Raw genomic sequence first — 16,312 nt, 5'->3', positions numbered from 1 at the left:
CTCAAGCAACATTTACTTTATCTTATTTTACATTATGTAAATGTTTTAAAATGTTTACAAAATATATAAAACCAATCTGCAAAACCAAATGCAATACATATCTTTTTAGCTTACATTTTAACATTCCATGCTTTTCAAAAGTTTGACACTAAAGTTTAATATCTTAATGTCAAGATCTTTTAAACACTATATAATACATTTTGTAGGTTTTCTTTTAAAGACTATAATTATTAAGCTTACATGCTCTTAATTCTCTATATTCTAGATAGTAAAAATATATTAAATTACTTTTGCCACTTTTCTAACATGTTACTTTTCTCTTGCAAATTTTACATTTCAGGCTGTGAGGGTATTCTTCTAGTATATTTATATACATCCTATTTATTATATCTTTAGTGATAGTTACCAATTCTTGAACTGGAATTTAACCCTAGCTGAACTAAACATGTTAATTTCCTCGTATACCTTTTACACATTGCAATCCATGCAGGATTTAGTATAATTTAAAATGTAAATAACAGTTAAAAAATTATAGGTACACAAAGTCTTCACCCAGCAGGGCGCAGTAGCTCATACCTGAAATCTTAGCTACTCAGGAGACAGAGATTAGGAGGACAACAATTCAGAGCCTGACTGAGCAAGAAGTTCATAATACCCCATATATCTCAACCAATAAGCTGGGTGTAGTGGAATGGGCCTGTCATCCTAGTTATGTGGGAAATAAATACAAAAACTCTGATCTAGGATTGCCTAGGCAATAACATGAAACCTGTTCAAAAAATAACTAAAACAGAAAGGGTTAGGGATGTAGCTCAAGTGTAGACTACTTACATAGAAAGTGCAAGTGCAAGGTTCTTAAGTTAAAATAACCCAGTATCACCAAAAATTTTTTCTCTACTGACAATAGTCATACCCTTCTCTCTGAGCAATAACTGCTGATTTATCATATAATAAATTCTTGTAATTTTAAAAATATATACTTGCTGGGAGTTCCTGGTTTATGCATGTACTTGTACTACTAGCTACTTGTGAGGCTGAGATTGTTGGGACTGAAGATTCAGGACCATCCAGACAGAAAAAAGTTCTCAAGATCTCTTCTTAATAAAGAGCTGGAAGTCATGGCATATACCTGTTGTCCTAGCCACTCCTAATGTAAGTAGATCAAGCCCAGGTACAAGCTGGGATAGGAAAAGAGACCTTATACTCAAGCAAATGTCAGTGCTGGATCAAGAGTGGAAGACTAGATTCAAACACATAAACATTTTTCTTCTAGTATATGTAAATATATGTTTTTGAAGAAAACTTGTTTTTTTTCCAATACAATTAAGTACATAAACACTTATCCAGCTTTAAAAGCTTCATTTTAAGGTGTATTTTCTTTAATTTTACTTCTAGATGGCATTTTATTTTTACTATTTGGTGATTGCCTTTCTTACTTATTCATTTTAACAACATTATATAAGCTTACCATAATTTATATGACACAATAGTTTACGTGTCATATTTTGCTCAATAATTTCTTAGTTTCTAGACAAGTAAATGCTTTTCCATTTACTATCATCATTAATTCTGGATAGCCTTTTTTCATTTTTTAAATAATTTCTCAAGAGAGTTATTTAAAAGATGGCTAGATCAAAAGGAATAATATTCTCCCTGTTCTGGGCAAAGTGGCATCAACTTCATGGTGCTCATCTTGTATCAGCCAGGGGCAAAACAATCCCATGTTTATACCAGCATGGCTTTTGATCTGTGCCTTTGCCTGGTTCATGCCTTGGACACACATGTAAAAAAAAAGTATTTTTTAAAGTTCTTGATAATTCTTACTTTCTAGAGGTTCTCCTTTTACATCAACGCAGTTAGTGTTCATTCATTCAATGCAGTGGAAACATTATGTATCAGGTCTGGGCATAGGAAAATGAGTTGCAAAACAGATGTGGTCACTATCACAAAGAAAAGCTAGATACTAATTTGTAGTTTTCAATAACTATGAGCTAATAAATGCTAGTTATTTTTCAAGAACTTCATTAGAGAGAACAGGAGTACTGCTTGGGAGGGTCGTGAGAGAAGGCAGGCATCTCAGAGGTGTCATTTAATCTAAGATGTTGTATGAAGTGGGTTCAGGCAGGGAAACTTTTCAGGTAGAAGGGAAAACAAGCAATTTCTGAAGTGGGTAATAGTTTGCTTTATTCAAGAAGGCTTCTGTGGCTACAGCATAACTCACAGGGTTATAATGGCAGGAAATACTGCTGCCAGATGAGGCAAGGTCCAGTTTACAGATAAAATGTCCCCTTTGATTTTAAATGAAATTTCACTCCAGCGTTATTAAGTAGAGAAGTGACAGTTGACAATGATGACTTAATGTTAAATGTTCCAAGGCTTCTATACAGACTATTCCTCACAATAACTTTCTAAGGGGTGTTGTTATTAATACAGATAACTAAAACCAGAAAGGCTTCAGCTGAACTGAGTTGGCTCACAGTTGCCATTTCATTATGGCTGGTAAGTAATGGAGCTAAAACTCAAATACATGGTGTTTGGTTCCAGAATCCACTCTTAACTGAGTTACATGATCAGAATGTTGTCAAATACTGACATTGCTACCTAATTGAACAAAATGGCATCATTCAAACATTACCACATTACTTAACTAGTGAAACTAGATCTTAAAAACATTTTTACACACAAAGTATATATTTATGTACAGTCAATTATCTTTGTATGTCATTTGTGGTCTGATGGTTATTTATAATGTTTTCCTAACAATTGATAGGATTCTATCATTATTTCTCCTATTATTTTTCAAATGTTTTAATGTGCCTTTCAAGTAGGTAGTTTGAAGCTATATATTTCTGCCTACTTACATGACTTGGAAAAATAAATCTCATAATAGAATATGACTTTCAACAGGCCTGTACTCTGGTCTGGGTGCTATCAGCTCTTCAGCCTAAGGCTAGCACGCTAACCACTTGACCCACAGTGCCACTTCTGGCTTTTTCTGCTTATGTGGTGCTAAGGAATCGGACCCAGAGCCTCATGCATGCAAGGTAAGCACTCTACAACCAAGCCACCTTCCCAGCCCTACTCTTATTCTTTCAAGCAATTTTACTTAATATATTTTTAACTGACAATATCTAGTAGTTAACACATTTATTTATACTTTATAAACAAGTTTTCCAGTTTTATTGTATTCTAATCTATTAATGTGGAATTTGTGCAGCTGTCAATATACAATACTTTTCAGTAGGTATTCTAAAATACTGAAGTTTAAAGTAATTAAATAGTAAAATTAAAAGTAAAGATTGGATTCCATTATATGCATTTTTAAGAACTAGGATCTTTTCACTAATACAGTGGTGGTTATAGAAACCATTATTTTGTCTTCAGTAAGAATTCTTAGGTTTCACACCATACCACATATCACACCACATCCTCTCCTGGCATGGTCTTCTTATACAGCTCACTGCCTTTGGATTTTAATCTTCTTGCCTTTGCTTCACCAGTACAGGAGTTACAGGTGTGTATCACCATGGTTGGCTTTAAGTTTGTTTTATGTAAGATTTTTTTTCTAAGTTTTGGTTAAAAATCAAGTTGAAGATGTTTCTTTGTTTCAAATTTAAGAATGTCTTTTAGTATATGCTTTTTCTGCATACTTTGACTTTATAATCTGATAACACAGCAAATTATGTTTTCAATTATGTTTTATTTTGTTTTGAATGTTGAACTATACTTGCTTTAGTGTGATTTAGTCATATTTTCTTCCTTTAGTCACTGTTGGATATACTCTGGTAATATTTTATTACATATATATTCATAAATGAGATTAGTCAGTAATCTATTTTATATTGCCTTTGTCTTGTTTTGTTGTCATGAGTATATTAGCCTAAAAATGATTTTTTATGATTGGTATACTATAGAAATTGTGTTTCTTGATTGGTAAAAGACATCAGTGCCACTTAACATGGTACATATCTGTAATTCTAGCACTTGAGAGACTTAGGATCTCCAAATGGAGACCAGCCTGGAATATAGGGAGTTCTAGGGAGTTCCAGGTTAGCCTAGCTTACACGAAGAACCTATACCAAAAAATGAAACGTGAAACCAAACATCAGAAGAATATTACCTCTTGTACAATGAAGTTAAGAATGGATAATGATTTGATTTCCTAAGTATTAGTAACCTATCTGGCTTTTTTATAAAAACTTGGATTAAGCATTTTTAAAATGAATACAAATTACCCTAATTGGCTCTATAAAAGATAGAAAAACTTGGGGCTGGGAAGGTGGCTCAGTGGTAGAGTGTTTGTCTTATATGCATGAGGCCCTGAGTTCGATTCCTCAGCACCACATAAGCAGAAAAGGCTGAAGTGGTGCTGTGGCTCAAGTGGTAGAGGGCTAGCCTTGAGCTGAAGAGCTGAGGCACAGCACCCAGGCCCAGAGTTCAGTCCCTACGACTGGGAAAAAAAAGAAAAACTAAACAGGATGACTAACTGTTGGAGAAACAAACATATTTATATTTGTCATAAAATGGAACAAGTTCAAATGGTTTTGGTTCACAGATGCTTTAAGTCTTCAAAGAATAGATAATCTTACATTGTTGATACTTTTAGAGGTATAAAAGAAAATTCATATCTTTTTAGGAAAAAAGAATAACATATAAAACCTGATAAGGATAATGTGCTCACTGACCAGTCCAAGAAGTTCACCTACATAGAATGTGAAGTCAGGTGTTTGTAGTTAGATAATCGAGGAGCTTAATGAAATGAACAAGGTGAGTCTACATAATTATAATGCTCATTCCTGTCCACTTGGTGGGGGGGAGGGCGGGGAGGGAACATGTCCCAGCAACTAAGAAATTGGAATCTCTCTTAATTGGCACTATTTATTTGAGATGATCTATGGAAACAGCTAGGAGAACTCCAAAATCTTCTCAAAGCTTGTTCTAACAGTAACCATTACAGTTTAGCACCAACAACCAATTCTTTCATATTTAAAAGTGAAATACAGAAAGGTCTAACTGTTGCGATAAGGTATTTTGAAGGTAGTGCTAACAAAAATCCATTTACTGACCCCAAGTGGTTTGTTTATATATATATATATATATATATATATATATATATATATATATATATATATATATATTTTTTATGGTACTGGATTTTAAATTCTGGGCCTTATATTGCTCAATGAAGACTCTCCACATAAGCCACACCCTTTTTTTCTTTCTACTTTTTTTCAGAGGATATCAAGTTTTTGCCCAGACTGACCTTGGATCTTGATTCTTCTACCTCGTGGCCTCCATAGTATCTGTAATTACAGGTATAAGCCACCAACCTGGCTTATTTTATTTAGAGATGGGTCTTGATAACATTGTGGCTTTGAACCACAATCCTCCTAATCTTTATAGGTGGGATTACAGGTGTGAATCACTGTGCCCAAATTCAGTATTTATGATGGACCCAATATGCAATATGTGATATTCTAAATAGTGATGATATATTAGAAAATGGAATAGATAAAAGTTTCTGCTCTTAGGGTACTTATACCCCTAAGGGTAATGTGATAGAGAAGTGAAATGTACTTATAGAACATTATGTGCTATGATACTAAATTGCATAAAACTTAATTATATTACAATATATAGGTCAGATTCCATTTTATAGATGTGAATAATCTCAGTTGCAGACAGTAGCTCAGTGGCTGACTACTTGCGTAGGATGTTTAAGGCCCTGGGTTTCATCCCCAATATGGCAACTACCACCCTCACCCTACTATATTATTTAAGGGTTATAGATGTAGCTAAGTGGTAGAACGCCTGTCTACACCCAAGGTTCTGGGTCTGATCCTCATCAACACACACACATACCCCAAAATAAAAAAAAAAACCTTGAAAGGTTAAACCCAAAGTTACATAATAACAAAGCTCAGGCCCACTATAATAACAGTTTAATTTTTCCTGAGGTGACAAAATCCAAGGTTCTGTATTGCTCTCTACCATATGCAATCTTTTTTTCTTCTTAGAATTTTTCCATTTGTTATTTATACCTTTCTCTACTTTTCACCTACATTTCCTTATATTTAGATTACTCCTGTCTTTAAAATAAAGACCCAACCGATACCTGATTTTACCAGCTATATGGTATTAATCAGATGAGAAAAGAATGAAAGACCAATAAAAGACCAGGCTCAAATGATGAGTGCTACAGATTACAATTTTGAACTCTATCTTCTAAAAGACTATAGCTGTATAACAATAAGTGTACTATCACAAGACAGAAAAGTAGCCATAGTGAAAATTTTTAGGCATTGTTATTTGCTGAAGATATTCCAAGAACTACCATCAAATCTAAATAAGATGTCTTCCACTTTAAGTTCTATCAGTATAGGAAATCAAGGAAGATAAAACTAGCCTTTATTTCAAAGGATATAAGATGTTTCTATAATGATTTCTAGGAATTAGAATCTTAAAACTGCACTTGAAGTACACATGCATTTGTCATCTGAGGAAACTATAAATTAAAAATTGTAAGGGGCTGGGAAGGTTGCCCAGTGGTAGAGTGCTTGCCTTGCACGCATGAGGACCTGGGTTCGATTCCTCAGCACCACACAAGCAGAAAAAACTGGAAGTGGTGCAGTGGCTCAAGTGGTAAAGACCTAGCCTTGAGCTGAAGAGCTGAGGGACAGCACCCAGGCCCAGAGTTCAGGCCCCATGACCGACAAAAAAAAAAAGATATTCGAGATGGGTACCAGTGGCGCAGACCTGTAATCCTAGCTATGAGGAGGCTGAATCAGCCCTGGCAAGAAGTCATGAGACTCTTATTTCCAATTTAACACCCTAAAAGCCAGAAGTAGAGCTGTGGCTCAAGTGGTAGATTGCTAGCTTTGAGTAATAAGGCTCAAGGACAGCACCCAGGCTCAGCATTCAAGCCCCAGGTCTAGTACGCATACACACCTGAACACACGTGCACCCACACACAAATATATTTATTTTAGTACATTGGAGATCTTTGGATTATATACATTTTTTTATTTACAATATAAAAATACAGAGGCTAGTTAGACAAATTAAATAATAAAAATGGCACAGGTTATTGTAACAAAGTGATTATTGTGTAAAGGGAAAGTAAAAGTAAAAAGCTTTAATAATCATTTTTTTCAATAATTACTGCCATGAATTTTAATTATAACTGAGAACTTCTAGTTTTATTAAATCTTAAAAAATCCTATCTGCTAATTCAAACAATATTTGCAAATTTTTTGTAGTTTCTTAATTTTTGTGATTTTGTGATAACTGTACATATTTCTAAGCCTAAGGAAGAATTATTTTTTCCCTCAGTTAATCATTTCTTATTTACTTGTGTCTAGTAGAGATAATATTGTCCAATTGAAGAAAAGACTTAATGAAAGATTTACATAGCTCTGGGTTGAAATGAGGTTTAGATAACAATTTTAACTGAAATAAGAGAAATGTTTCCTATTCTTTTTTTCTTTTTTCTGGTTGGTTGTAGGGCTTGAACTCTGGGCCTGGGTGCTTTCCCTCAGCTCTTCAGCTTAAGGCTAGTGCTCTATCACTTGAGCCACAGCACTTCTGTTTTCTGGAGATAAGAGTCTCTTGGACTTTCCTGCCTGAGCTGGCTTTGAACAGTGATCCTCAGACCTCAGCCTTCTCAGTAACTAGGATTACAGGTGTGATCCACTAGCACCCAGCTAAAAATATTCTATCTTTTGAAGATTAAGTTACTTTTGCAAATCTTCAGAAGTCTGGATAATACAAAGACTTGCCTCTATTACTAAAGTCAGGCACAATTATTATTTTTCCAATACCTTTTTTTCTTCAAATATCTCAAAATATAGAAAGCTTCATGAATTTATGTGTTATCCTTGCATTGGGACCAAATTACTTTCTGTATTATTACATTGTATGTGCTGCTGAAGCAAGAACCTCCAGTGCTTTTTCACAGTACAATTTAAAGAATTTAAAAACTCTCTTTAGGGAAATCATTTCTTGATAGTCAGACTACAATTTACTTCTCTTCTGCTAAGATGAGATTCAGACATGTACTTTTACATCATAGTAAATAAAATATAGTTGGTACCACATGAAGACTGAAACCAGTGAATCTTTTCTCTAATAATATGACTTCATAGTCTGTAAAACCTTCTCACATGTGTCTTCATTTTGGAAATATTATTATGGATAATTAAAACTTATTTATAATCACAGGAATAACTGTATAAATTATATAATATCACATAATAAAAATGGAGAATAGCTGGGCAACAATACCCAACTACTTGTAATCCTAGTTACTCAGGAAGCTGAGATCTGAGGATCACAGTTCAAAGCCAGGAAAGTCTGTGAGACTTTTTTTTGTCTTGTCAGTCATGGGGCTTGAACTCTGGATCTGGGTGCTATCCCTCAGCAATTCAGCTCAAGGCTAGTACTCTACGACTTGAGCCACAGCGCCACTTCCAGGTTTCTGGTGGTTTATTGGAGATAACAGTCTCAGGGACTTTCCTGCCCGGGCTGGCTTTGAACAGTGATCCTCAGATCTCAGCCTCCTGAGTAACTAGGATTACAGGCATAAGCCACTAGTGCCTGGCACTGGCATCATCAGACTCTTATCTCCGATAAACCACCTGAATATCAGAAGTGACACTGTGGCTCAAGCTGTAGAGCACTAGCCTTGAACTGAGGAGCTGAGGGACAGCACCCAGGCCTAGAGTTCAAGCCCCACGACCGACCAAAAAAAAAAAAAAATCATTTATCAAGAAGCCCAAAGTCTTCTTTAAAATCAATGTTCATATTTATAGGGAAAAATTTGCCCTGTGGGTCATTTAAATAAACATACTCTAGAACAAACAATACTCATAATGTCATACTAAAATTAATGCAAGCCTCAGTTATTACTAAATCTATGTTTTATCCTCAAGCCTGAATTTCATGGATGCAATCTTATGGTATACTTGCTACCCAGTTAAAAAATCAGAATAAATCCCTGGACTTTCCAAAGAAGCAAGTCTCAAATAATAAACAATGATTAAAACTGACAATTGCAAAACATCTTACTTCCCAAAAAACACTGTTTAAAGAAGCATGTTTAACATACTGCTGACAAACACTTTCAGGAAGAGCCACAAGATACAACAGATCTAGTAGACAAACTCTTTCCTCACCACTGCTCCACACCTATTTGGTGCATAGTTCTTCCAGAATAAGGATCCTTTTTTTGTCTAAGAGTTTACAGGCTAGACAGACAAATGGATAGAGATAGATAGATTATAGATAGATAGTATAGATTTGATTTTTGTTTTAAGTACTAATTATTATTTTTGTTCCTCCTGATGTTGATTTCAACTCTAAGCCCTATGCTTGCTAGAATGACACTCTACCACTTGAGCCATGGCTCTAGTCCTGGTTTTGGTTAGTTATTTCAGAAATAGAACCTAGAAAACTTTTCTTCTTGGGCTGGCCTCAAACCTTTATCCTCCAGATCCAGTAGTTAGGATGACCGGTGTAAGCCACAAGTGCCTAGCACTAACAATTTTTCTTTTCCAACCTAATACACACTAAACCACACTGAATATTTTATGTGTGAAGGTTAACAGACTACATGAACATTTTTCTCCGTTTTCTGGTCTAGATGGAAACAATTTTTCCCCTAAGAGCGATAATAATGTATATTAAGTATAAAACTATGCATACGTTACCACCCATATTTAATAAACCCTATTTAGAAAATTTACTCTCTAAAAAACTACTGGCATTCTAAATGACTTTATTTGCTAGAGTCAAGGTAATTGCATAAAGTGTTAAAGTACTAATATTTCAAATAAACTATTTTCAAAGATTTGACTGTTTTCTCCTTGATGCTTTTTCCTAACTCTCAAATATCTGCTGTAAACTATTACTCTAGTACAGTGGCTTTCAAATCCTTTAAGCCCATAGGGACAAAATATTTTATCACATGACAATATATACAAGCGAGACAAAAATTCATGAAACAACTGCCCTTAGAAGTGATAATGCATTCTGTCCTATTTCATTTAAGAAACAAAAAACAAAACAAAAAAAGTGCAAAAGCTGTTTTTTCTTTCTGATTTCTTAACTAGAACACCTTCAATCTGAAGTTCAAAACTGATTGGGGAGGAAATCCTAAATCCAGTTTCCAGGTTTGCTACAATTTTATCAGTTGTCACTTAAACTCTTTGCTTCTCTATTTATTAGTGATAAGGTCAAACAATAAAAAAGAACTCCAAACAAAGACAAAATACCACCTCGCCATGAACAAATATTAGTATTAGCAAGCAAAACTAAAAATCAAGTTATCACTTTGCCAAACTCTCAAAAGAGAAACATACTCAAACCGCCTCAATAATTCATCATGCTATCATCAATACATATTGATAATGTGCGTTCACAAGAAACTGAGTTTGGGTCCAGGGCTTACTCTGAGATTTTGATATTACTTAATGATTGCTAGGAAACCAATAAATCCTTCACAGAGGACAACTAAAGGACAACTAACTGATTTCAAGCTAGCCAATATAATTAAAATAATCTATAGGGCAGTAGTACTATAGGATTAAACTCTGAAAACGCTAGAATCATTTAAATATGCTTATGTAGGGGTATACTGTTTTAAATATGCTTATGTAGGGGTGTACTGGTCCATTCCACATTTTGTACTACTCAAGGAATCTCTAAAAACTTCCTTCTATAAATTTTCATTATAACATTTAAAAAAAACTATTAAGAATTGGTTGAGGTAGCTACAACAGGTGAATATTCTCAAACTCTCCAATTTTCATATATAATCTTGTTAATTCACTTGGGGGAAAATCCTCAAAAGTATGTGAAAAAGGTTATAATAATGTAACTATATGTCTAAATATATCTATACATATATACAGTTACATAATGTTAAACACCATTAAATACAAGATCAAAAACAATCCTATATGCCTTACTTCCAAGTAATTACCACTGTTATAAAGCCATTAAGGAAATCATTCAAATAAAATTTTGATATCAGCTATTTTAAAAACACATTGATAACTGTATTAAGAACTTGATAAATACTGTGGCAGTTGATTTTAACTGACTGCTACCATATTGTTTCTGAGTATGACAGGAGTATATCCAGAAGAGACTGGCTAATATTGATAGCAAAAATTAATTACTAATAAGCCAATCATGTAACTATTATTAGACTTGTAAATAACCTTCTTAGAAAACAAATCAATTTACCATAACTAAGATATGGAACCAACCCAGATGCCCCTCAGTAGATGAATGGATCAAGAAAATGTGGTATATATACACAATGGAATTCTATGCCTCCATCAGAAAGAATGGCATTGCCCCATTTGTTAGGAAATGGAAAGACTTGGAAAAAATTATATTAAGTGAAGTAAGCCAGGCCTAAAGAAACTTAGGTCCCATGGTTTCCCTTATTTGCAATAACTAGTATATATCTGAGACAAGCAGAAAAGGTCAGACAAGTTGATGTTAGGTGAAATGAACCCAAGGTAAGTATTCAAATGTTTTTGCTTTCATGCAATTATTTCTAACATATTTATAAGATTATTTCTTCGTTGCTTTATATGTCCCTCCCCCACTATATAACCCCTGCTTTCACTTTATTTGATGTTGGTATAATTTGTGGAGGGGAAGGGAAAAAACAAATCGTTTAAATAGGGATTGGACCCACTGCAACAATGAGATGTACAAATCGTTATGTTGAAAAATGAACTTTACAACTTTGGCAGGGGAGGGGGATGAGAAGGGATGGGAAGGGGAAACAAAGGAGGAGGTAACAAATGTTTGATAAGAATTGTACTCATCATCTTGCCCATGTAATATAACCCCTCTATATGGTATTTTCACAATAAAAAAAAAAAAGAAAAGAAATCAAAAAGAAAAAAGAAAACAAATCCAAATATCTCTAACATGTAGACTTTAAATATGAACTATATTTAAAAAAACCCAAAATATGACAAATAATAGAATTAGAAAGTATAAGAGAAGATACTTTGGAAAATTAGTAACTCTGATCTGAAAATTAAAATATACTATGACCAGTAATGAACTTGGTCAGAAATACGTATTGTATGAGTTAAATAAGGAAGCTGAAAATTCAGAGCAGCTCCTACGTTTTAAAGAAGACAGGCACTGCAATTAAAAAATAATTTATACAAATAGGAGCTTAATGTATGTCCCCCCCCCCCCCCCCCACGGTATAAGCTCTGCTTTCACTGTATTTGATGTCAGCATAATTCGTGGAGAGGAAGGGGAAAAACAAATCGTTTAAATAGGGATACAGGTGGACGCATTGCAACAATGAGATGTACAAGTTGTTATGTTCAAAACGAACTTTACAACTTTGGTGGGGGGGAGGATTTGGTGAGGGGGTAGGGGGAGGATGGGAAGGGGAAATAAAGGAGGAGGCTATAATGCTTGATAAGAAATGTACTCATTATCTTGTCCATGTAATTGTAACCCCTCTCTACAGTATTTTCACAATAAAAAAAAAAAAGGACCTTAAGATTCTTTTGTTCCAAGTAAAGGATGTATGCTAACTATGATGGCAATGTTTCAACTTTTAAGATTAAACTTTAAAAATGGGAAAGATAAAGGACAACACAGATGGGAAAAGGTAAAGCAAATTAAGTTTCACTTGGTGGATGGAACAAAAATACTAGGTAAAGTATGATCAAAGAGATCAGTAGATCATTATTATTAATTGAATGATACAAACTGAACAGAAAAGAACTGAATTATTTTAGGCAGTAAGAAGGTATTTATTGCTTGAAAGGATTTAAGTGCTGTATAAATGGAAAAGAAATGACTTTGTATACCAAATAACTGAAGTAAATCATATCAGATATAAAAGGGCTATAAAAAGAAGAAATGCAATGATATGTTTGTGTAGATATACATATATATATATATATATCTGCAGATACAAAAGAGAACTCGAAAATAACCTATACAAAAAAACTTTGAAAGTCACATTATCTCCTGTTATGAGTGATTAACTTCATTCATTCAACAAACAAGCAAAATTATATGCTCAGACTGGGCATTAGTGTAAGGTACTGGATGGAATTCAAATATATATTAAGCCACAGTCTTTGCCTCCTGGAGCTTATAATGAAGTATAGAACATATTACCAAAGCAAGTTAAATTTCCTGGGGGAGCTCAAAGTGTTATGTAAGATTTTAGATGAAAACATTCTTACTTCCAGTATAACTAAGGAAGGGCTTACTTGAAAGAAGTATGGGCTTTAAACTATGAAGAGCTGAATGCTTGTGGCTCATGCCTATAACCCTAGCTACTCAGAAGGCTAAGATCTGAGGATCATGACTCGAAGCTAGCCCCCAAAAAGATGAAAAGAATTTGAAATATGACGGTGAAAGTGAAGAGGAGATTTAGGCAGACAAGGCAAACTCAAGAGGTAGCTGCAATGACAGAGGGAAAGAAAAAAATCTAAAATAGACTACAGAATTAGTTTTTATTGGAATTCATAACTACCATACTTGACAACATGTTTCAAAATTTTAATTTACCATAGAATTTTACCTGAAAAAAATTAACTGAGGGGCTGGGAAGGTGGCTCAGTGGTAGAGCACTTGCTTTGAATGCATGAGGCCCTGGGTTCGATTCCTCAGCACCACATAAGCAAAAAGAAAAAAGCCGGAAGTGGCACTGTGGCTCAAGTGGTAGAGCCCTAGCCTTGAGCTGAAGAGCTGAGGGACAGCACCCAGGCCCAGAGTTCAGGCCCCATGACCGAACCCCCCCCCCCAAAAAAAATTAACTGACTTTGAAACACTTCACAATTACATGAGAAAATCACTCCAAAATCTGAAAAGGTTTTTAAAAGTTATTTCTGTTAAAGAGGCCAGATAATTGCTGAGATTGAAATGAACTGGTTTGGTTTGGTTGTTCTCAAAATGGTCACCAGGAGTGTTAATAAAAATCCTTTCATGGCCTTGCCATGTTTCAATTCTACCCAAGAAAACCACATTTTTTAAGATATCAAGACATCACTGCTAAATCAAACCTGGGCTGCTTCACAGAAAGTGTTAACACACAACTTCAAAGCTTTCTATCTTTTTTGCAGGGGAGGGAGTGTAGTCCTGGGGGTTTCGGGCTTGCACCCTGGTCCCTGAGCTTTTTTGCTCAAGTCTAATGCTCTATTGCTTGAGCCCAAGCTCTATTTCTAGCTTTTTGGTAATTAATTTGAGACAAATGTCCCAGGGACTTTCCTGCCCAAGCTGGCTTACAACCAGGATCCTCAGATCTCAGCCTCTTGAATAGCTAGGATTGCAGTTGTGAGCTACTGGTGCCTGGCAGGGTCTGTCTTTTTATTTAACTATGCTCAGAAAAAACAACACAGGCTAACAGATTTCAAATCTTTCTTTGGATCACTTAAACATATTTTACCCCAATGTAGTGTGGTAAAATATGCATGATATAAATTTACCATCTTAACTATTTAAATGTACAGTTCAGTGGTATTAATTACATTCATAATGTTGTACAATCATTCATCCATCTTCATAATTCATCTTATGAAACTAAAACTCCATAGCCACTAAATAGCTTCCCATTGTTTCCTCCATACAGCCCTGACAACCACTGTACTTTGTCTCTATGATCATGACTATTTCAAGCATATTATGAAAATAAAATCTTACAGTTTTTGTCTTCTCATTAGATAGGCTTATTATTTCAATTAGCTTAATGTTTTCAAGGCTCACTGACATTGTAGGTACATCAGAATTTTCTTCCTTTAAGGCTTATATTTCATTGTATACACAAAACATATTTTACTCATTCATCAATGGACATTAGGGTTGCTTTTACCTCTTTGCTATTGTTGAATCATGCTTCTATGAATAAGAGTGGGCATATATCACTTTGAAATCCGGCTTGAATTCTTTTGAGTGTGTATTCTTTTGTGTTGTAACACAGTAATTTGTTTAATTTTTTGAGGAATTGTAATAATCTTCTAGAACATCTGTACGAATTTACATTCCCATTAAAAGTGAAAAAGAGATAAACACATTTATATTTTCACAAATGGTACCCATTGAATTTCCAATAATTACTAGGTAAAAATCTCTAGTATGATTTAACCCAACTATTGCTATTAATAAGCAGGCAAGGAGGGGAGACACACTGAAACAACTAATTCCAGATATTTCATTGCTTCTGATTTATTTTATGTATTAGCTTGGCTGAGCCACAGCATCTAGACGTTGATAAAATATTCTGGTTATTTTTGTGCAGCTACATATGAACAAAATTTATGTTTAAATCAGTGGACTTTGAGTATAAAAGATTGGTCTCCTGCTATTTCAAACCCAGAAGTCTGTATGTTAAATGATCAACCCAAGTATAGAACTTTGAGAGAGGTAGTGGCAATTTTAAGAGTGAGGGAGTAATGGAAAGTCATTAGATCATTGAAGATAGGCCTATGAAGGTTGGGAAGCTAGCATATCCTTATCTTGTTCCTCTTTTGCTCCCCAGATTGTGGTATACAGATTTTAATCTACCATTCATTAGCTGTCACTGATATCTGATGCCTCTTCCATCAGAGGCTCAAAGTGGTAAGGCCAATCAGTCATGGACTGGAGGCTCCCAAATCATAAGCCTTTTTTGCTTAAGAAGTTAAAGGTCTCATGTATTTTATTATAATATTTCTAAGTTGACTAATATACCTGTTTAGTGTGAGCAGGCCTCATACAATCAATTGAAGGACCTAACAAAGACTGACTTTCTATAATTAAAAGGAATTCTACCAGAAGATTTTGGACTTGAACTTTGGATTTAAGCTCTTACCTGGGTCTCTAGCAGGAGTCTACTCTGTGGGTCTTGGATTAACTAAATCCCCAAAAATGGTATGAGGCAGTTTCTTAAAATAAGTTGCTTTATCTCTAACTAGACATATTCAGTTGGTTCTGTTTCTTTAGAGAACAATGATACAAGGGCAGACTATTAGTCAAACTATTTTTCATGCCCAAGGACAGAAATAAAAGAAGAAAAAGGGAAGTATAAAGCTAATCAAACAAGAAAATACCCATATATACGCCCTTATTACCATTCTGGGCTAAAAATGTTTCCAGAATTAATGAATTTCTATTTCCCGCCAAGACTAACAAACACTATTTGATGGTAATAGTTACCTATAATCCTAGCTACTCAGGAGGCTGAGATCTAAGGATCATGGCTCAAAGCCAGCCAGGACAGGAAACTCCACGAGACTCTTAGCTCCAATAAACCACTAGGAAACCAGAAGTGGTGCTG

At 34.6% G+C, this 16,312-nt stretch overlaps 1 protein-coding gene and 1 non-coding gene across 5 annotated transcripts in view; one reads left to right on the top strand and one right to left on the bottom strand.

Annotated features, from left to right (window-relative positions):
- Cdk8 (cyclin dependent kinase 8) overlaps positions 1-16,312 on the bottom strand; it is a 113,715-nt gene that overhangs the window by 29,618 nt on the left and 67,785 nt on the right. The window lies entirely within an intron of this gene.
- On the top strand, positions 1,649-1,783 carry LOC122112976. Its single transcript, XR_006148346.1, has one exon. It is a non-coding gene; the product is annotated as a small nucleolar RNA SNORA48 (small nucleolar RNA).

The sequence above is a fragment of the Dipodomys spectabilis genome, unplaced genomic scaffold (genome assembly GCF_019054845.1).
Source record: "Dipodomys spectabilis isolate Male_0828 unplaced genomic scaffold, ASM1905484v1 ptg000095l, whole genome shotgun sequence".
NCBI lineage: Eukaryota > Metazoa > Chordata > Mammalia > Rodentia > Heteromyidae > Dipodomys > Dipodomys spectabilis.
This window is presented reverse-complemented; position numbering and strand designations above follow the sequence as displayed.